We start from the raw sequence: 17,335 nt of genomic DNA on the forward strand, positions 1-17,335 counted from the left end.
GCCCTTATTATATTCATTTTCCTCATTTAATCTCTTTTCATGCCCATTTTACTTTTCTTCTGTTCGTTCTGATGTCCGTGCCCTAGCTCAGCAATCAAGAAGTCTCAATTCTCACCCCTAACACCAGTGAGGGGTGTCTCATATAGGAGGAAAGGATAACAAATACACACAGTAAAGTGCAATTTCCCTTAAGAGCACACAGAGATCACAGTCAGTCCAGGGCTGGTCGCTCCCTTGCTCTCCAGGTCCCCAATAAGACTCCCCACTAGCACAGCTATAGGGTCCAGATCTCAACTTAGCGGGCAAGCTAAACCTCCAGCACCCTCTCTGTCCAACCAGTGCTTCATGCCCCTGCCCAAGTAGCTGACACACACACACACACACACACACACACACACACACACACACACACACACACACACACACACACACTTTGAGATAAGCATTTTATACAACCACACAGACACTCCTGGTTAAGGCTGGCACAGGTTCTCCAGCTGTGCCCCTTTTGCCCAGACGATATGGTAGAAATCACTACCACCACCCAGCTAATAATTATCAGCTACCCAAAGGCCCTTAAAAGGGTATCCAATTATTACTGTACAATATTATTATTCAACTGGTAAATGCAACTAAACAGTCAAGGCTTATTAGAGTGACTTCGTACAGGATCACTATATACATGCAATGTACTCTAGAGCTTAAATTATCTCTACACAAAACAGCCACAGTTAAAAGGGTTTAAAAATATTTAATAGTAAATAATTAAAAACACAAGACAATACTTTTTACTACACAGTGCTAGTCAAGAGTTCAGAGATCACAGAGAAATACAGTCTAATCTTTCTAGTTTCTAGCTACTTCTAAGAGAAAACACAAGACCAAGATAAACATACATATAGACCAGGACAGTGCTGGATTTGGATGGTCAAGACAAAAATGCTTAATGCTCTCTGATTCTCTCTGTTTTTAAAATCACATTCCTGGTTGACATTGATAACTGCAGTGGTGGTGCTGCGGTAGCGTTGTCGCCTCACAGTTAGACGTTGCATGTTCGATTCTCAGAGCGTCTTTTGTGTCGACATGTGTGAATGGGCGTTCCTTTGTTGAAGGTTGTGCATTAGGCCCAGCAAGCCAGCACGTAAAAATCTACTGCCAATCATTAGCGGACCGGAGTTCCGCTGTGGTGACCCGTAACCGGGAAAAGCCGAAAGACAGTTATTCCTGGTTCACATTACATCATTCTTCACACTTCCCTGGGTTCCCAGGGTAACAGAAACTACATTTACATTCTTAACATCTCATTTTGTTATCTTGCAGCTGGTCAGGAAGCAGAGCAATAAAAATACATTTGCATGTTTAAATCTAGCAATTTAACTCTTGGTTAAAACAATAGAAAGAATGTCTTCATTTAGACATTTCGGCACTGTGTTTAGATCAAAGGGTCACAACATGCTTTACTTGGTCAGCTTTCTGCCAGCAGAGTGCACTGTTGTTACATTTTTTTCCAGTTCCACATGTAACACTATTTTTACCGTTTAAGACAACAAGCCTGTGGTTTACATTAGTATTTACAGTTGACAGAATTATCTCAAAAATTCTATCTGGCTAGGCTGGCAGCCTTCATCTATCTTCACCCAAACTTCACATATCTCCCCCCTGGAGAACTCAAGCTAGTTTTTCAAGTGACCCTTGAGAAACGCTGCTTGAGGGAGTTAGGTCTATTTGAATATACCTTACCCCATTCCCTGTCTTGAGAGTCCATCTGCTTTGGCATTGCTAATCCCACTGCAGTGCTGCATGGACATATCATATGCTTGCAACCCCAGGCTCCATCTTAGCAACTTGGCATTTTGCTGGCTGGCTCTGTTTAACCATGTTAGGGGGTTGTGATCTGTCATAACAGTGAATTTCCTTCCATACAGATAAGGCTGAAGTTTCTGCAGTGCCCACACTATGGCTAGACATTCCTTTTCTACAGCTGCATAGCATTCGTCCCTGGGATGGAGCCTACAATAAACCACTGGGTGCTCTTCCCCCTCTAAAGAAATCTGGCTAAGTACAGTCCCCACCCTATGGTTCAAAGCATCCACCTGCACAACAAATTATTTGCTGTAATCTGAACTGGCTAACACAGGGGGTCCTCCCAAAGCTTCTTTAAGCTTCTGGAATGCCTTCTCACATGCTGGGGTCTACACTACCTTATCTGGCCTGTTCTTTCTTGTCAGGTCTGTGAGGGGAGCAGCTATTGTACTATAATTGGGGACAAACTTTCTGTAGTATCCTGCGGTCCCTAAAAATGCCCTTACCTGCTTTTTCGTAACAGGTGCAGGCCATGCCTGAATGGCTTCCACTTTGGCAGGTTCTGGCCTTATCTTAAAACTCTCCACTCTATGTTCTAGGTAGGAGACCTCTGCCATACCCACCTGACATTTGCTCAGCTTAATATTCAACCATGCTTTCTGTAGTCTGCCCAGCATCTCCCTGACATGCTGAAGGTGCTCTGGCCAGGAATGGCTGTAGATGGCAATATCATCTAGGTAAGCAAGGGCAAACCCTCCTGCTCCTCCTAGGATATGATCTACCAGCCTCTGGAAAGTTGCTGGGGCATTCCTCATCCCATAGGGCATCTTTGTGAACTCATACAAGCCAAATGGAGTCACAAAGGCTGACTTCTCTCTAGCACTGGGGGTCAAGGGCACCTGCCAGTAACCCTTGGTAAGATCAATGGTTGTAGTTAATTAATTAATGGGGTGGCGAAAGCCAACACACTCTGGCTAGGCTTATAAATGCCCTCGGGCAGATAGCCTAGTACCTACCTATGAACCTATGAAGATACTTAGCCCCACCCAGCTGCTCTAGGGCCTCATCTGTCCTAGGCATGGGATAAGCATCTGACTCTGTGTGACTATTTAATTTCCTGTAGTCCACACAGAACCTGTTGCTGCCATCCTTCTTTGGCACCAGCACCACTGGGGAGGCCCAGGGACTGTTGGACTCTTGAATCACCCCTAGTTCCAACATCTCCTGTACCTCCTCCCTCAGAGTCTGTTTGACTCTCTCAGGCACTCTATAAAGGGCCTGCCTAATAGGCCTTTGGGGTCCTGTATCCACCTGGTGCTGCCCCAGGTGGGTGCACCCTGGTTTCCCAGTGAACATATCCCCAAATTCCTGAAACACTGCTCAGATTTCTCTGACCTGGGTAGGAGATAGCTGCTGTGAAATTGCTACCCCTTCCACTGAGGTGTCAGCCTGAGCCTCACTGAGGAGATCAGTCACCAGATCTCCCTCAGACTCCTCCTGTAATCCACTGCAAATGCTCAGCACAAGGGCCTTCCTATCATGGTAAGGTTTTCATCATGTTAACAGGTACAATTTGTGCCCCTGCCTTCTGCTTAGCAGTTCCATCATGTAGTTAACATTACTTATCTTTCTTACCACCTTGTAGGGTCCCTCCCAAGCTGCTTGCAGCTTGTTGTGTCTGACAGGAATCACACACACACACACACACACACACACACACACACACACACACACACACACACACACACACACTTTGAGATAAGTGTTTTATACAACCACACAAACACTCCTGGGAAATGCTGGCACAGGTTCTCCAGCTGTGCCCCTTTTACCCAGTCTATATGGCAGAAATCACTGCCACCACGCAGCTAATAATTATCAGCTACACAAAACAGCCACAGTTAAAAGGGTTTAAAAATATTTAATAGTAAATAATTAAAACCACAAGACAATACATTTTACTACACAGTACTAGTCAAGAGTTCAGAGATCACAGAGAAATACTTAAAATAATTCAGTTCTGACATCACAGAAAAAAGTTTATAGCTACTTCTAAGAGAAAACACAAGTCTAAGATAAACTGACATATAGAGCAATTCAGTGCTGGTGTTGAATGGTCAAGACAAAAATGCATTATGCTCTTTGATTCTCTCTGTTTTTAAAATCACATTCCTGGTTCACATTACATAATTCTTCACACTTCCCTGGGTTCCCAGGCTAACAGAAACTACATTTACATTCTTTACATCTCCTTTTGTTATCTTGCAATTGGTCAAAAAGCAGAGCAATAAAAATACATTTGCATGTTTAAATCTAGCAATTTAACTCTTGGTTAAAACAATAGAAAGAATGTTTTCATTTAGACATTTTGGCACCGTGTTTAGATCAATGGGTCACAACATGCTTTACTTGGTCAGTTTTCTGCCAGCAGAGTGCACTGTTGTTACATATTTTTCCCAGTTCCACATATAACACTATTTTTACCATTTAAGACAACAAGCCTGTGGTTTACATTAGTATTTACAGATGACAGAATTATCTCCAAAATTCTATCTGGCTAGGCTGGCAGCCTTCATCTATCTTCACCCAATCTTCACACTCGTTTTACTCTAAACATGCCCATTTTGATTTAAACATGCTCATTTTGCAATTTCGAGATAATTCCAAACCCCTTATGTGCTTTTTTGACAATTGTTTTATGAAATACTTTAATTTTAAACATTTTGTTTAACTAGTAAACCTTTTGTGCCTCTTGCTTGTTTAATAATATGGTTTGTGCCCTTGTAATCCTCTGTTTTATCTTTTTTCTAAAATAAATCATTTGTGCAAGTTCTCATTACCTTTGGTTCATTTCTGGCCTTTTTTGTGCTCTTTTCTCATAGTTTACCTTCTCTGTTATCTGTGCACCTCGTAGCTCTGAAAAGCAGTCCCTGAAATCCTGGTTCTGACACCATGTCACTCGTCTAGTCAGGATGAAATAGACGAGTGTTTGTGGGTTCTGTTCAAGCAGCTTTATTATGTAGAAACACATCAAGATTGAGGCTTAATAACTTTAATTTAGATAAACTTATAAATAAACTAGCTATTACACTCATACATGCTCACCTCAAAATGGCATTGAAGCTAGCACATACTCTCTATTTATATGCACATGCTGTCCTTGAAAAGCTTCTTAAAGACACAGCACACAAACTCTATTCTACAGATGTGATTTTAGTTTTGTAATTTGCTTTAGAAGACTTTACAAGATTTCCGATTTTCTTGTTTAGGCTTAGGAGGGAACTCTTCCTCTGCAGAGTGATATCCCTCTTGCTTTAGACAACAGTTTCTTTCTCTTGTTATATATTCTGTTTATACTTGAAGTCCACCACGGTAATCCCAAACTGATTCCTGACTAGTAGTTTGCAAGCTACCAATGATTGGCAGTCTTGTCCAGATATCTGTAATTTTAGAATTAGGATGGAAGAAATGGATTAATAGTCTGGGTATTGCAGTGTACTCTGAACATTGGGAAGATATGAAACAAAGGGTAACTGAAGTTTTATCAGTCGAAGGAGGAACTTCCTAGTTTGAACTTCCAGTGCTCATTATTATGAGCAGCCTATATGAGACTGGGGTCCTTTCAAAGTCAACTGTACAGAAGGGTGAACCATGCAAGAGCCACTGAGCTCAATAATACAATGCAGAAAGGGTAGATGGGAAAAATAGTCTGACAGCAATGGTGACAGATCAGTGGCAGCTACAAAATACTAAAACATTTTTTATTCTGATTACCTTAAATAAATGCAACTTCTTAACTCCTCCCACAGATCAACTAGCCTTCACCTCTTCTCAAATTAAAGAATAGAAAATATTTGCCCTAACCCATTACTTTTAAAACTTTAAGAAAAAACATTTAAAATAAGGCAAATGTAAAAAAATTTAACTTCAGCTAAAACAATTTATAATAAACAAACAAATGGATAGCAACAATGCAAAACTGCAAATCCTAAATAAAAAAAATCCAGAGTAGTCTCACAACAGCTGCAGTCAGAAGTCAATGGCAGCTACAAGATTTGCCGTGTATTTAAGAGTAACAAGTTATCCATTTCTTTCACTTTACATCTCAAGCATCAGTATTGCAGACAATAAGTGGTTATTTTTGGTGGTCTGTCAAGAACAGGATGTGTGTAGACGGAAATGATCATTTGCAGAGTAGCAGTGACATCACATGACTCTGGATGTGTTCTTGGTTGCAGCGTCTATGTAGAGTCTGCATGCACTTCCTGTTTTTCTTGTAGGCTTATCCATATACACTGGTTTCCTCAAACACCTCAAAGACACAAAATAGGTTAAATGGAGTTTTTTCTCTAATTTACCTGTTGGCAAGTGTGCAGTGTGTATGTGTGTTTGTGCATGTTGCTATACATCAGCCTTTTCAGTGGCAGCATCTGTGTGTGTGTGTGTGTGTGTGTGTGTGTGTGTGTGTGTGTGTGTGTGTGTGTGTGTGTGTGTGTGTGTGTGTGTATGTTTGTGCACGCATAAGAGTAATAAAATCAGTTATTATCTGTGGATCCACACAATATTGCACTGAACATACATAACATTTCTGTGTAGCAGTAAAAACAAGTCATTATCTTCCAAAAATAAGACATAGAATGCATCAAAGAGCAGCCAGACCTTTAGAGTTTCAGAGGGCATGACCAAAAAGTCCAGGCTGTGTACATGGATTTTAACACAGGCTTAGTAATAGCCTCTGACCTGAATCCTGCTTACTCTAAAACTGACTCTGTTCAGAAGTGTGGAGCTGGGGATGGTGTTGTCATTATTTCTTTTACTTTCCTTACATACCTCAGAGGTGTACCCAGGAAGTCACTGTAGCTTGGCTAGGGGCAGTGAACTTTTTAAGAGCAACAAGAATGCATTAATACAATCAATATGTTTTTACTTTCCTCACAATCAGACATCAGATGGTTATACAGGAGGCTGTTTTTTGGGGGATGGGGTAAGAAAGCAGCAGGTTGAAATATTTTACTGTGCTGTGTTTGTTTTTTTATTCATTGCAGTCTATCAGAATGCTACACAGAAGAGGGCTTGTTTGAGGAGGCTCAAGGGTGAGGAGGGATGCTGTGTATATGTTTCACAACAACCACTTCAATTAGATGACTGTGGCTATGTGGGTGTCTGGAATTTCATCCCAATCTAATGTCAGTTAGATAAACTGCCTAAACTGCCACTGCCTTACTCTGTTTTACTAACACTATCCTTCAGCATAAAAACAATGGCTATCTCTCCTCTGCTACTTTCCTAGACCTATCTAAAGCATTTGACATGGTCCCACACAAACAACTTATCTCTGTCCTCAATAACCTATCCTTCTCACAATCGGTCACCAACTGGTTTCAGAGTTACCTGTCTGACCGCCAACAATCCATTGTATGTCAGAATGACATATCTCCCCAACTACCTGTCTCCATAGGGGTTCCCCAAGGATCCATCCTTGGACCCCTACTCTTCTCTGTTTACACCAATAATCTAGCCTCTGCCACCAAACATGGCACACTCATACAATATGCAGATGACTCGACCATCATCTGCTCAGCCCAGTCCCTACCAAAACTGCAAAAAGTCACACAGGAAGCCTTTTCCTCTGTAGAAACATGGTTATCTGATGCCCGATTAATACTCAACCCAAACAAAACTAAACTACTCATCTTCCCACCCACCAAACATACTCAAAACAACTCTCACTTTAACATCACGGCAAAAGACAACACCACTATATACCCAACTGAACACACCAAATTGCTAGGAGTGGAAATAGACAATAAACTAAAATTTGACATTCACATATCCATGACTATAAAAAAAGTCCACAAAAAACTAGGAGCGTTATACATAAATAAGCAATTTCTCACCAAAGCAGCAAAGATTTCAATAGCAAATTCCCACCTTATCTCCACCCTACTTTAAGCCTCTCCAATATATACCAACCTAAGGCAATGTGATCTAAACAAACTTGAGACCTGCTACAACAAAATCGCCAAATTCGCCACAGGGGCATCCTACCATAGTCACCACTGTCTCTCACTTGCTGAACTGGGCTGGCTTGAACTCTCTCACCTCCTTCAGTGGTATCAACTCTCACTCGCCCACAAACTAGTAAAACATCCACTAAATGTCCCATCCCTCCAGAATCTACTCCAACCCTATCGCACCACCAGACCACTAAGATCCAGCAGCAAAAATCACTTGCAGATCACTAAAGCCAATACCTCTGCTGGTGAAGCACTATTCTCTTGCACCATAGCCAAATTATGGAACTCCCTTCCACCCACAATTACCTCCGTACCATCATGCACCCACTTCAAAACTTTACTAAAAGCGCACCTAAAAACATGCTGGCTATGCCCTTGCAACTCCCACTCTAATATCATCCACCCCATCCAACCACTACCTTTCTTTCCACTCCACTAACTACCTTGATTATAGCAAGCTCAGATGCTCATAAGCCAGTACTTATTATACAGCACAAACTTCTTCTTCTTGTAACATTTGTTAATGTCTGGTATGCACTTCACAGATAAAGATTCTGGTTGTCTACTGATGTACTATGTTCTTCATCTGTAAATATGTTGTAAGTAATTGCTATGTAAATTGTTAATCACTATGTAATCCAATGTAAATACTGTCTGTTTATTTTAACTGTGGAGCTTTTCTCCCCGGGCCTCCGCTGAAAATGGACCTACGTCCAGTCGGACACTCCCGGTCAATAAATTTAAATAAATAAATAAATAAATAATAAACAGACTGTCTATTTTTTGCAGGGGTAGGAAGTCTGACAGTATTCATAGATATGATATATTTATCTTTAAAAGTATTTGTCTTCTCAATTTATTGTCCCTGTATTTTGTCATGCACTGCATATTTCTTCTTTGAAAAGAAATAACATTGACTTTCATTCCTTATTCATGTTTTTTCTTCAGGCCATCACTGGATCTTAAGGTTGTAAAAAAAAAAAAAAAGCTGTAAAATACACCTCAGAGCATTTATAATGCCATGGCTTCTCGGGACCTAAAGATCACCTGGCCTTTTCATTTTTTTTTACCAGACCTTCCTTAGATGGAAAGGCTGTTTTAAAAAGTATCTAAGGTGCACCTCAAAACATCTTGAACCCCATGGCTTCTAGGGTCCCTGATTTCAGTAACTTAATTCACTTCAGATATTTCTTTCACATTGTTATTGGAATTCAATTTTACATAGTTAAAGTGCCTTAAAAGAATGTAGGAAAAAGAGGAAGAGAAAGCCAGTCAAAATATAGAAAACAGTAGAAAAAAGTATTCCTGATGGTGTGAGGAGAATAGGGTGTGGGGAATTGTGGAGGGGGCATCATGCAATGTGCATGAGGGGAAGTAGTGGGCAGTAGGGGGACACTATGGAGCCCTTTTATTAGAATTCCATTTCTTATAAGCCTGCAAAGAGTCCACCTATTTAACCTATCATCATAAATCCCATAGACCTCTACCTAGAAAATATGTTGAAACATATCCTGGAAGTTGTCAGAAGGTTCATAAGCCAAAGCAATGATTTTATAGAACATGACTGTATCTGGTTAAATTCTTATAACAATGAAGATTTTTTTTTACTTGTTATAGTAGATACAGACTCACTTTTTGCAGCCATTCCTAACAATTGTGATATGGAGTCTGTCAGAGAACACCTGAATAAGCTGTTAATTAATATTTATATTCATATGGTATATACACTATTAGAGTTTATGCTGGAAAATAAAGTTTTAATATTTGATTAACAAACAGTGGTAGCTGGTGTTGTTTTGATACTCCTGGTGCCAAACGAATGCATAAATCACCTTATCTGAAAGGGAACACCAGGATAATTCAATCAACATAACATTTTTCGACTGTGTGTTCTGCTAATGACCATTATTGCTATTATATTGGGATAATAGTAAGAAATTGTCTTTTTCCTACTTCTGATGTTACTTTTCTTCCATTTTTATCACGCATAATTTTTTTGTGTCAGTCTAAATAGTTGCATTTTTATGAAAACTGTAAGCAGAATTCCTATTTGCAATGTACAACTATGCATCCAAGAATATGTTTAATAACATCATTACTAGCCAAATTCTAAGGATGCTATGCTTATCTAATGATCATGGGTCTGTGACAACTGAACTTCAGTCATTACCAAAATATTTCACTAAAAGAGATTACAAATATGATGAAGAACATAATCCCATGTAGTAGGAGTTAAAGAAACACGATTTGAGTGGCCACCCATCCCATGTAGTAGGAGTTAAACATGATTTGATTGGCCACCCTTATTTGTTTTCTGCTGTCATTCATTTGAATATGCAGGTTGCATTTCCTAATGAGAAGATTTTTTTCTGTTACATGCAGCAGAAATTGTAACTATATAAAGCATATTATCAGTGGCAGCTGGCAAATTCTTATGGTAGTACCTGGACTGCAAGGTCTGCTGGCTGAGCAGACAAAAAGGTATATTTTTAATCCATTAGCACACTGCTTTTCTTGAAGTAGTGTTGGCAAACAGTATAGGGGAGTGAGAGAAGGAGGTGCCCATTCACAGGCACATGTAGTGCAACTGCGCTACTATGGAAAATATTGCATGCAAATTATAGCATAATGATGCACAAATAAGCATCACTTTGTTAAGAGCTATTGCATATGCAAGTGATGACAAGAGACATGGTTGTCTGATTTAAAAAATTATAAAAATAGCATGATGAGCCATAACAAACAGCTTTTCTGTACACTAGCATTTTTTGGTGAACAAGATTATTATCTGCATTATGATATTAGAAGTAGCATCTACTTTAGCTACTCAAAGTTTGTTAGCAGCCACTTTAGAGGCCAGTATCTGCAGAGTTGCTCAGTGCTGCCCTCTACAACATAGAAATGTCCATCATTGACTGACATATCTTCACCTCTGTTCTCTGCTAACACGTGGACTGAGATATCACATGGGAATGGATTGATTGGTGCTGCTCCATAGTGGATCAACGGGGGATACATGAAAAGAGTATCCTGGTGGACACAAACATTTCTGTAGCATTAACATTTCTTGCTACTTGGAACCTTTCACCATCTAACTGGGGACAAACTAGGAGTTTTGCAGGTCTAAACCTCAGGAATCTTGTACTGGATCCTAGAAGTGATGATGATGATGCATGTGGATAACAGATGTGATTCCCACAAACGGGGAAAGAACCATCACCATGTGGCTGTTCTGTGCCATAGGCATTTCCCCGAGGTCTTAGGTTCCACTGGCTGCACCCACATTTCTATTAAAGCCCCAGCTCTAATGTGTGGTGAAAAATATATCATTCAGAAGGAGACAGTTTTCCACTCAATCAGCTTTGCAATGCACAGGATATTTTGTATACAACGTCAGTGTGCACCATCCAGGCAGTTCCCATGGTTCTCACATCTAGCACACCTGTGACCAGTGCCATTATTTCTTGTGAGTGTATTTCCCACTAAGACATATAACTGGTAGGTGCATGATTATCAGCTCTAAAGCCAGTGATGGCTGAATGGCATAATGATGCCTAGCAGATCACTCGTACCTGCATTTGTTGTTGTGTGCTACAGGAGATACTGCTTATGCCCTGTAGCCATGGCTGATAACCTTCACCAACAGAAACAGGCAGAGGGGGAGTACAACACCACACTGGAGCAGAGTAAGAACATCCGACCCTGAGAACTATACACCCATAAGACTAACTAGCCTTATCTGCAAGGCCATGGAGAGAATCATCATGGACTTTATCAACAAAGAAATAGGTGACCTTCAGACTCTTGACCTGATCCAATCTGGCTTCTTTAACAGTAGATTATGCTTATTAAACCTGGTGAACTTCTTTGAGAGTGTCACCCAAGCCCTGGATGAAGGCAAAACAGTATATACAGCATATCTTGACTTAGCCAAGGATTTTGACACAACCCCCCCCCTCCACCCCCCCCCCCCCCCACTCAGGCATCATTGAGAAACTCACCCAGCTGGAAATTAAGCCATATGTCACTAGATGGGTAGCCAACTGGCTCACCAACAAAATGCATACAGGCAAAGTTGGGGATTCCACCTCTACTAGCAGACCAGTTACCAGTGGTGTACAACAAGGATCTGTGCTGGGCCCCCAACAGTTTGGAATCTATTTCTCAGAAGTCCAGGTGAAAATAGATGAGCTGTGGCTTACCAAGTTTGCTGATAACTGCAAACTGGATGCAATCATTGAGTCCCCCAAAGATGCTGACATACTACAAAAAGGGCTTAGAGAGACAAATGACTGGTGCCAAAGCAAGAACTTAAACTAAACACAAAAAATGAGTTATCCTCCCTTTCAGCAAAGGGGAAGTCCCTGCAAATTACAATATTAACAGTACTCCCCTTAGCTCAAAACCTGTGGTGAGAGATTTGGAAGCACAGGTTGATGGCAACCTTACCTTCGATCACCATGTGCCCACAGTGATAAGGAATGCCTTTTGTATTGCACATCTCATAAGTAAGGGCATCACATCCAGATCTAGGCATGTTATAACTCCCCTGTACTCAGTTCTCAACAGACCAGTACAATGCTCCCATCTGTATGTACCTCACCAGGCACTTGCAGCAGCTGGAAAGACCTCAGAGGTTTCTCACCAAGAAAATTCAAGGCATTCAACACATGACCTACATAGACAGACTGAAGGTCCTGTCACTGTAGTCTGTATCTTATAGTCTCTCAATAGCCTATAAGATACAGACTACAGTGACAGAACCTTCAGTCTGTATCTTATAGGCACAAGTCACCTCTCAATAGCCTATAAGATACAGATTGAAGGTCCTGTCACTGTAGTCTTTATCTTATAAGCTATTGAGAGCCAACTTGTGCCTGCCCTACGGAGAATTCTCGGACCCTGCCCTAATGGAAATGCTGCATGTCCACAAGTCAAGTGGGACACGATTCTCTCACTCTAAGGATCTTAAACCTATCCTGCAACTTTAACAGAACATGTTGGAGAGACAGATATGTCTCCCAGAGATTGCCACTCTGCTGGAACAAACTCCCAAATCACATAAAACAGAGCTCCTCAATGACCCTATTTAAGCGTAACTTAGACACCTGGATGGGAGACCATAAATTTACCCCAGGGGTGTCACCTATGTCCTTCTTGGATAAGGGCAGTCAGTGCTGATCATAGAGTTGCACTGAAAATATAGACCATACAACTTGGTCAATAAGGTAACAACATGGTTAGGCTTATAAAGACCATAGGGCCAATAGGCTAGTAACCTCCTATGAACCTATCTGTAATTGCATGTTCAGAGTACTGGTGTCCCATTTCTACTGCCTGGATACAAATATGAGGAACACTATGAGGAACACTGTTTGTGTTGCGTGTCATACTATACCACATGGGGTTACATAAACAGTTATAAGAAGGGGGAAACCATAGCAATGGTTGACAGTAAGGTGCCACCAGTAAGGCAAGAAGCTGAGTGCAGAATTGGAGGAGGAAGATGTAGCTGTGGCAGGTCCCAATATAAGGCAGAGGTGGTTGAAATATGTTGTGGGATTGACAATAAAGTTAGTGTCTGGTTTACAGCTATGTGCCATGGCGGGACAAACATAGAACAAAAGTGATGCATGCATTTACACATCCAGACTATGTAGCTCAGTGCATGGAGTGTACATGCTGTGCATCAGACATTGCATAACCCATATGACCCAGTACGTAGGAAGGCTAGAGCAGAAGGTGGGGGACAGTAAAATGGCACAATGACACTAGCTTAGCTGTAATATATGGAAGCAAAACCAAAGCAGTGAGAGCAGAACCTTGACACCAGACAGCTAAAAACTCAAAAAACAAGGCTCGCCCAGTACTCACATAAATGGCAAAATACTCCAGAGCCAAGAACACTGAAATAATTGTTATATTAAAAGTTTTACGAAAAACAAATCATTTATTCCATAAAATGTTAAGCACTTTCATTTGTTATATAATTTACTGTTTCTTTTTTTTTTTATATAATTGTTAGTTCTGATGAAGTCCTGGATTGGGTAAGGATGAAAGTGCTTACATTTTTATGGAATAAATTATTGTTTTTTTTTTTTTTTTTTTTTTTTGGTAAACTTTCTGATGGAACAATTATTTCAGTGTTCTTGGTTCTTGAGTATTTCACCATTAATGTGAAAACTTGGCAAGCCTTACATTTTTGAGTTTGTAATATGTGGAAGGGTAATAGTTGGTGTCTTCAGAAGGGTCTATATTATAATATCGAAGACTTAAAACTTAGAATGTTATAATATCGAACCCTATGCACCGAACGCTGAAAATAGCGAAGCTGCAGAATATCGAATACTTTCCTAGGGAAAGTATTTGGTGGGCCGTTTCTGCAGCTTCACTATTTCCTCAACTGTGGAGTGAAGGTTACGGACTGGGTTAAGGTAAGTGTGCGAACGAAGGTGAATGTGCGATAGGGACCTTAGGGTTAGGGAGCGGGTAAGGTGAGTGTGCGATAGGGACTTTAGGGTTAGGGAGTGGGTAAGGTGAGTGTGCGATAGGGACTTTAGGGTTAGAGAGTGGGTAAGGTGAGTGTGCAATGGGGACTTTAGGGTTAGGGAGCGGGTAAGGTGAGTGTGCGATAGTTAGGGACCTTAGGGTTAGGGAGTGGGTAAGGTGAGTCTGCGGTAGTTACGGACCTTAGGGTTAGGGTTGGGTTAAGGTAAGTGGATAGCTAGTAGTGTATGTATGGTTTAGTGTAGGGTTTTGTGAAGTGTATGTGTGTGGATTATTTATTTTGGTGTGCTTGTGTTGTGTGTATGTTTGTCGGAACAGCAAATTTTTTCCCTGGGAAAAAATTAGCTATTCTGACTGTTCGATGTTGTGGTCTTTCGATTGAAATGGTTCGATATTATAACATTCGAAGTTTTAAGAGTTTGATGTTATAATATAGACCCCTTCAGAAAGCCTACACAGTGCTAGGGTGTTTTGGTGATCATATCCTATGGTGATGGTGTGGAGCTTCAATGGGTGGAGTGCTGGAAAAATTTACCAACTGTCCCTGCAGAGGCAGGTGTGATGGCATATTCATCAGAGGAAGCCATAGTGTGTCCCCCATATGCTGGATTGTAGCCATGTTCCCTGCTATGTGGTTACAGAATGTGACTGTCTGTTAGTATGCCCTGACTGACCAGAAATATGGGTCATTCAAGGGGTTATACCAAGGAATTGGCCACTTTAGAACTCCAAAACCATGACAGTGATGTGTGGGTAAGCCCACAATGGAATTGGATATATATGCACGCACACACACACACACACACACACACACACACACACACACACACACACACACACACACACACACACACACACACACACACACACACACACACACAAAACTCTCCATGGCCATGGGCAATAGTAACATTAGAATTACACCCATATCCACATAATTAGCCATGGCAAAAGGTGGAAGTGATGCTAGAGCCATAAGAGTGTTGCCCAAATCCAAGTGAGTGTCTCTGGCTAAGTATGGAGGCAATGGTTGAGCCATAATAATATCATCCATGTCTGAGAGAGGAAACAAGCAGGGGTAGAGGCAGCAGTGGAGGCAAACATTTGAGAAAGCTGCCATGATAACCTGTAGTGTGCAAGCTTCCCCTACCACTATGTTATGCAAGCTTCCCCTACCATTATGTTCCTTGCCATTTGCAAGGATGCATTAATGCTGCTATTCTCTACAATGGTTGCATGAAGTCATGGAGGCCATGGATGTCTTCATCCAGGTCAATCATTCCACTGAGCTCCTCTGCTGTGGTCTGATTAATATCCATCTGTGCCTGTATCACAGCCTACACACACACTGATTAATGCCTAGGACAACACCAATATCATGTAATGCCTGTGTCCCAAGCCACTGACAGGCACCTATGTGCCTCTCGCCAATACTATGTGTGTGGACCTTAGAGATTGTGTGTCCCCTGTATGCTGTCAGTGTTTCTGCTGTCTGTGTACCATTTGTAGGATTCACATGGACAGGATGCCGTTCACTAAACAAAGATGATGCAGGCAGTCCATCCCAAGTATCTGAGCTCATACATGTTTTTAGTTTTATTTATGTATTTATTTATTTGCAGGATGCATCCTTTCCTCCCTCAAAGTCCCTCAGGCTCAGAAATGTAATATTGTGTGTGAGCTAGTGCACTCTGTAGAGGTGTTCACTAGTTCTGGCTTGCAATGGTATGTTACACAGCTCATTTGATACATTCTCTACAGACACCCATGTAGTCATAGCCTGTGTTGTGGGTGTTTGGAGTCAAAACACTAATGTTCCTTGTTGACAGTAAAGCATATGGTGAAGTCTGTTTACACCATGTAGTTGAGCTGTCAACGTGCTACATGACTGGCACTATGCAGTACTCACTTAGGGCATCCCCAACAGATAATCAGGCACTCTTGATTTGTCCTGCTCCAACATCCAGACCATCTCTCAGGGTAGGTGGCAGACACAAGATATGCAAAACAATTAAGAGAAATTAGAGGAAAGAAAAAATATTTCCACAAGAAAAACTGTCAGTAGCTTCAAATTAAAATTTGTGTTCATTAATACAGCAGATTTGTGATAAACAGTATATACATCAAGAAATCTTGATCTGCTTGGAAAAAGAAGCATCTGAGGAAGGGCAAAAATATAAACAACAAAACCAAGAGATATTTGAAAAGTATAAAAAAGAAACAGGGATGTGGGAAAGAAAGAGAGATTTGATATGGTGCAATATTTATGCAAAGGAGAAAGCCAAATTAATCAATGTAAAGAAGGCAGCCCCAAAGATATTTGAAGAGAAATACAGGCAAAGGCATCTGGATATGGCAAATTTCACAATAAAGAAAATAATATCACAAAGATGGAACATGGAAAAGAAGATCAGTAAAGTAGAAGTTAAAAAATAGAAGTTAAAGTTGTGGAGTGCCTACAAAATGAAGGATTTGATATTAAAGGTCTAACCCAGGTTACATCACAGCAGGATGGAGTGAGTCCCCAAATCAGGGAGAAACAGAAAGATCAGAAAACATCTGAAGAAGAAATATAGACATGGGAAAGAAAAAGAGATTTAATATGATGTAATATTTATGCAAAGGAGAAAGCAAAACTAACCAATACAAAAAGAGCAGCACCAAAGATATTTGAAAAGAAATAAAGACAAAGGAATCTGGACATGGAAAACTTTACAATACAAAAAATAAGAATACAAAGAGGAAAAGGAGATTAGTAATGGAGAAGTTAAAGAAATAGAAACTGAGGTTATGGAGTACCTGCAGAGTGAAGGATAGAAAATCTAATTTAGAAAGCACCACAACAGGATAGAGTAATGGATATCCAAATTAAGGGGAAACCAGTGGAACAGAAAGCAATTGGTCAGGTGCCATATGAAGATATTTTGAAGCCTTCCACAGGAAACCAGTATAAATGTTCACTTGAAGCCAGACAGCAAGGGAAGGAACAGGAAACTGTGATGCCATCA

The 17,335-nt window shown here is 40.7% G+C and overlaps 1 long non-coding RNA gene across 3 annotated transcripts in view; it reads right to left on the reverse strand.

The window, feature by feature from the left end:
• The window catches only part of LOC122805620, a 211,216-nt gene that overhangs the window by 115,385 nt on the left and 78,496 nt on the right, over positions 1-17,335 (reverse strand). Inside the window, exon 3 of one of the 3 annotated variants that reach the window (XR_006365390.1) lies at positions 5,115-6,115. The exons of the other annotated variants lie outside the window; for them this stretch is intronic. This is a non-coding gene — a long non-coding RNA (uncharacterized LOC122805620). Of the gene's footprint in view, positions 1-5,114; positions 6,116-17,335 lie in introns of those variants that run through there. 3 annotated transcript variants of the gene reach the window in all.

This window comes from Protopterus annectens, chromosome 6.part1 (assembly GCF_019279795.1).
Source record: "Protopterus annectens isolate FY-2018-M chromosome 6.part1, PAN1.0, whole genome shotgun sequence".
Classification (NCBI taxonomy): Eukaryota; Metazoa; Chordata; order Ceratodontiformes; family Protopteridae; genus Protopterus; species Protopterus annectens.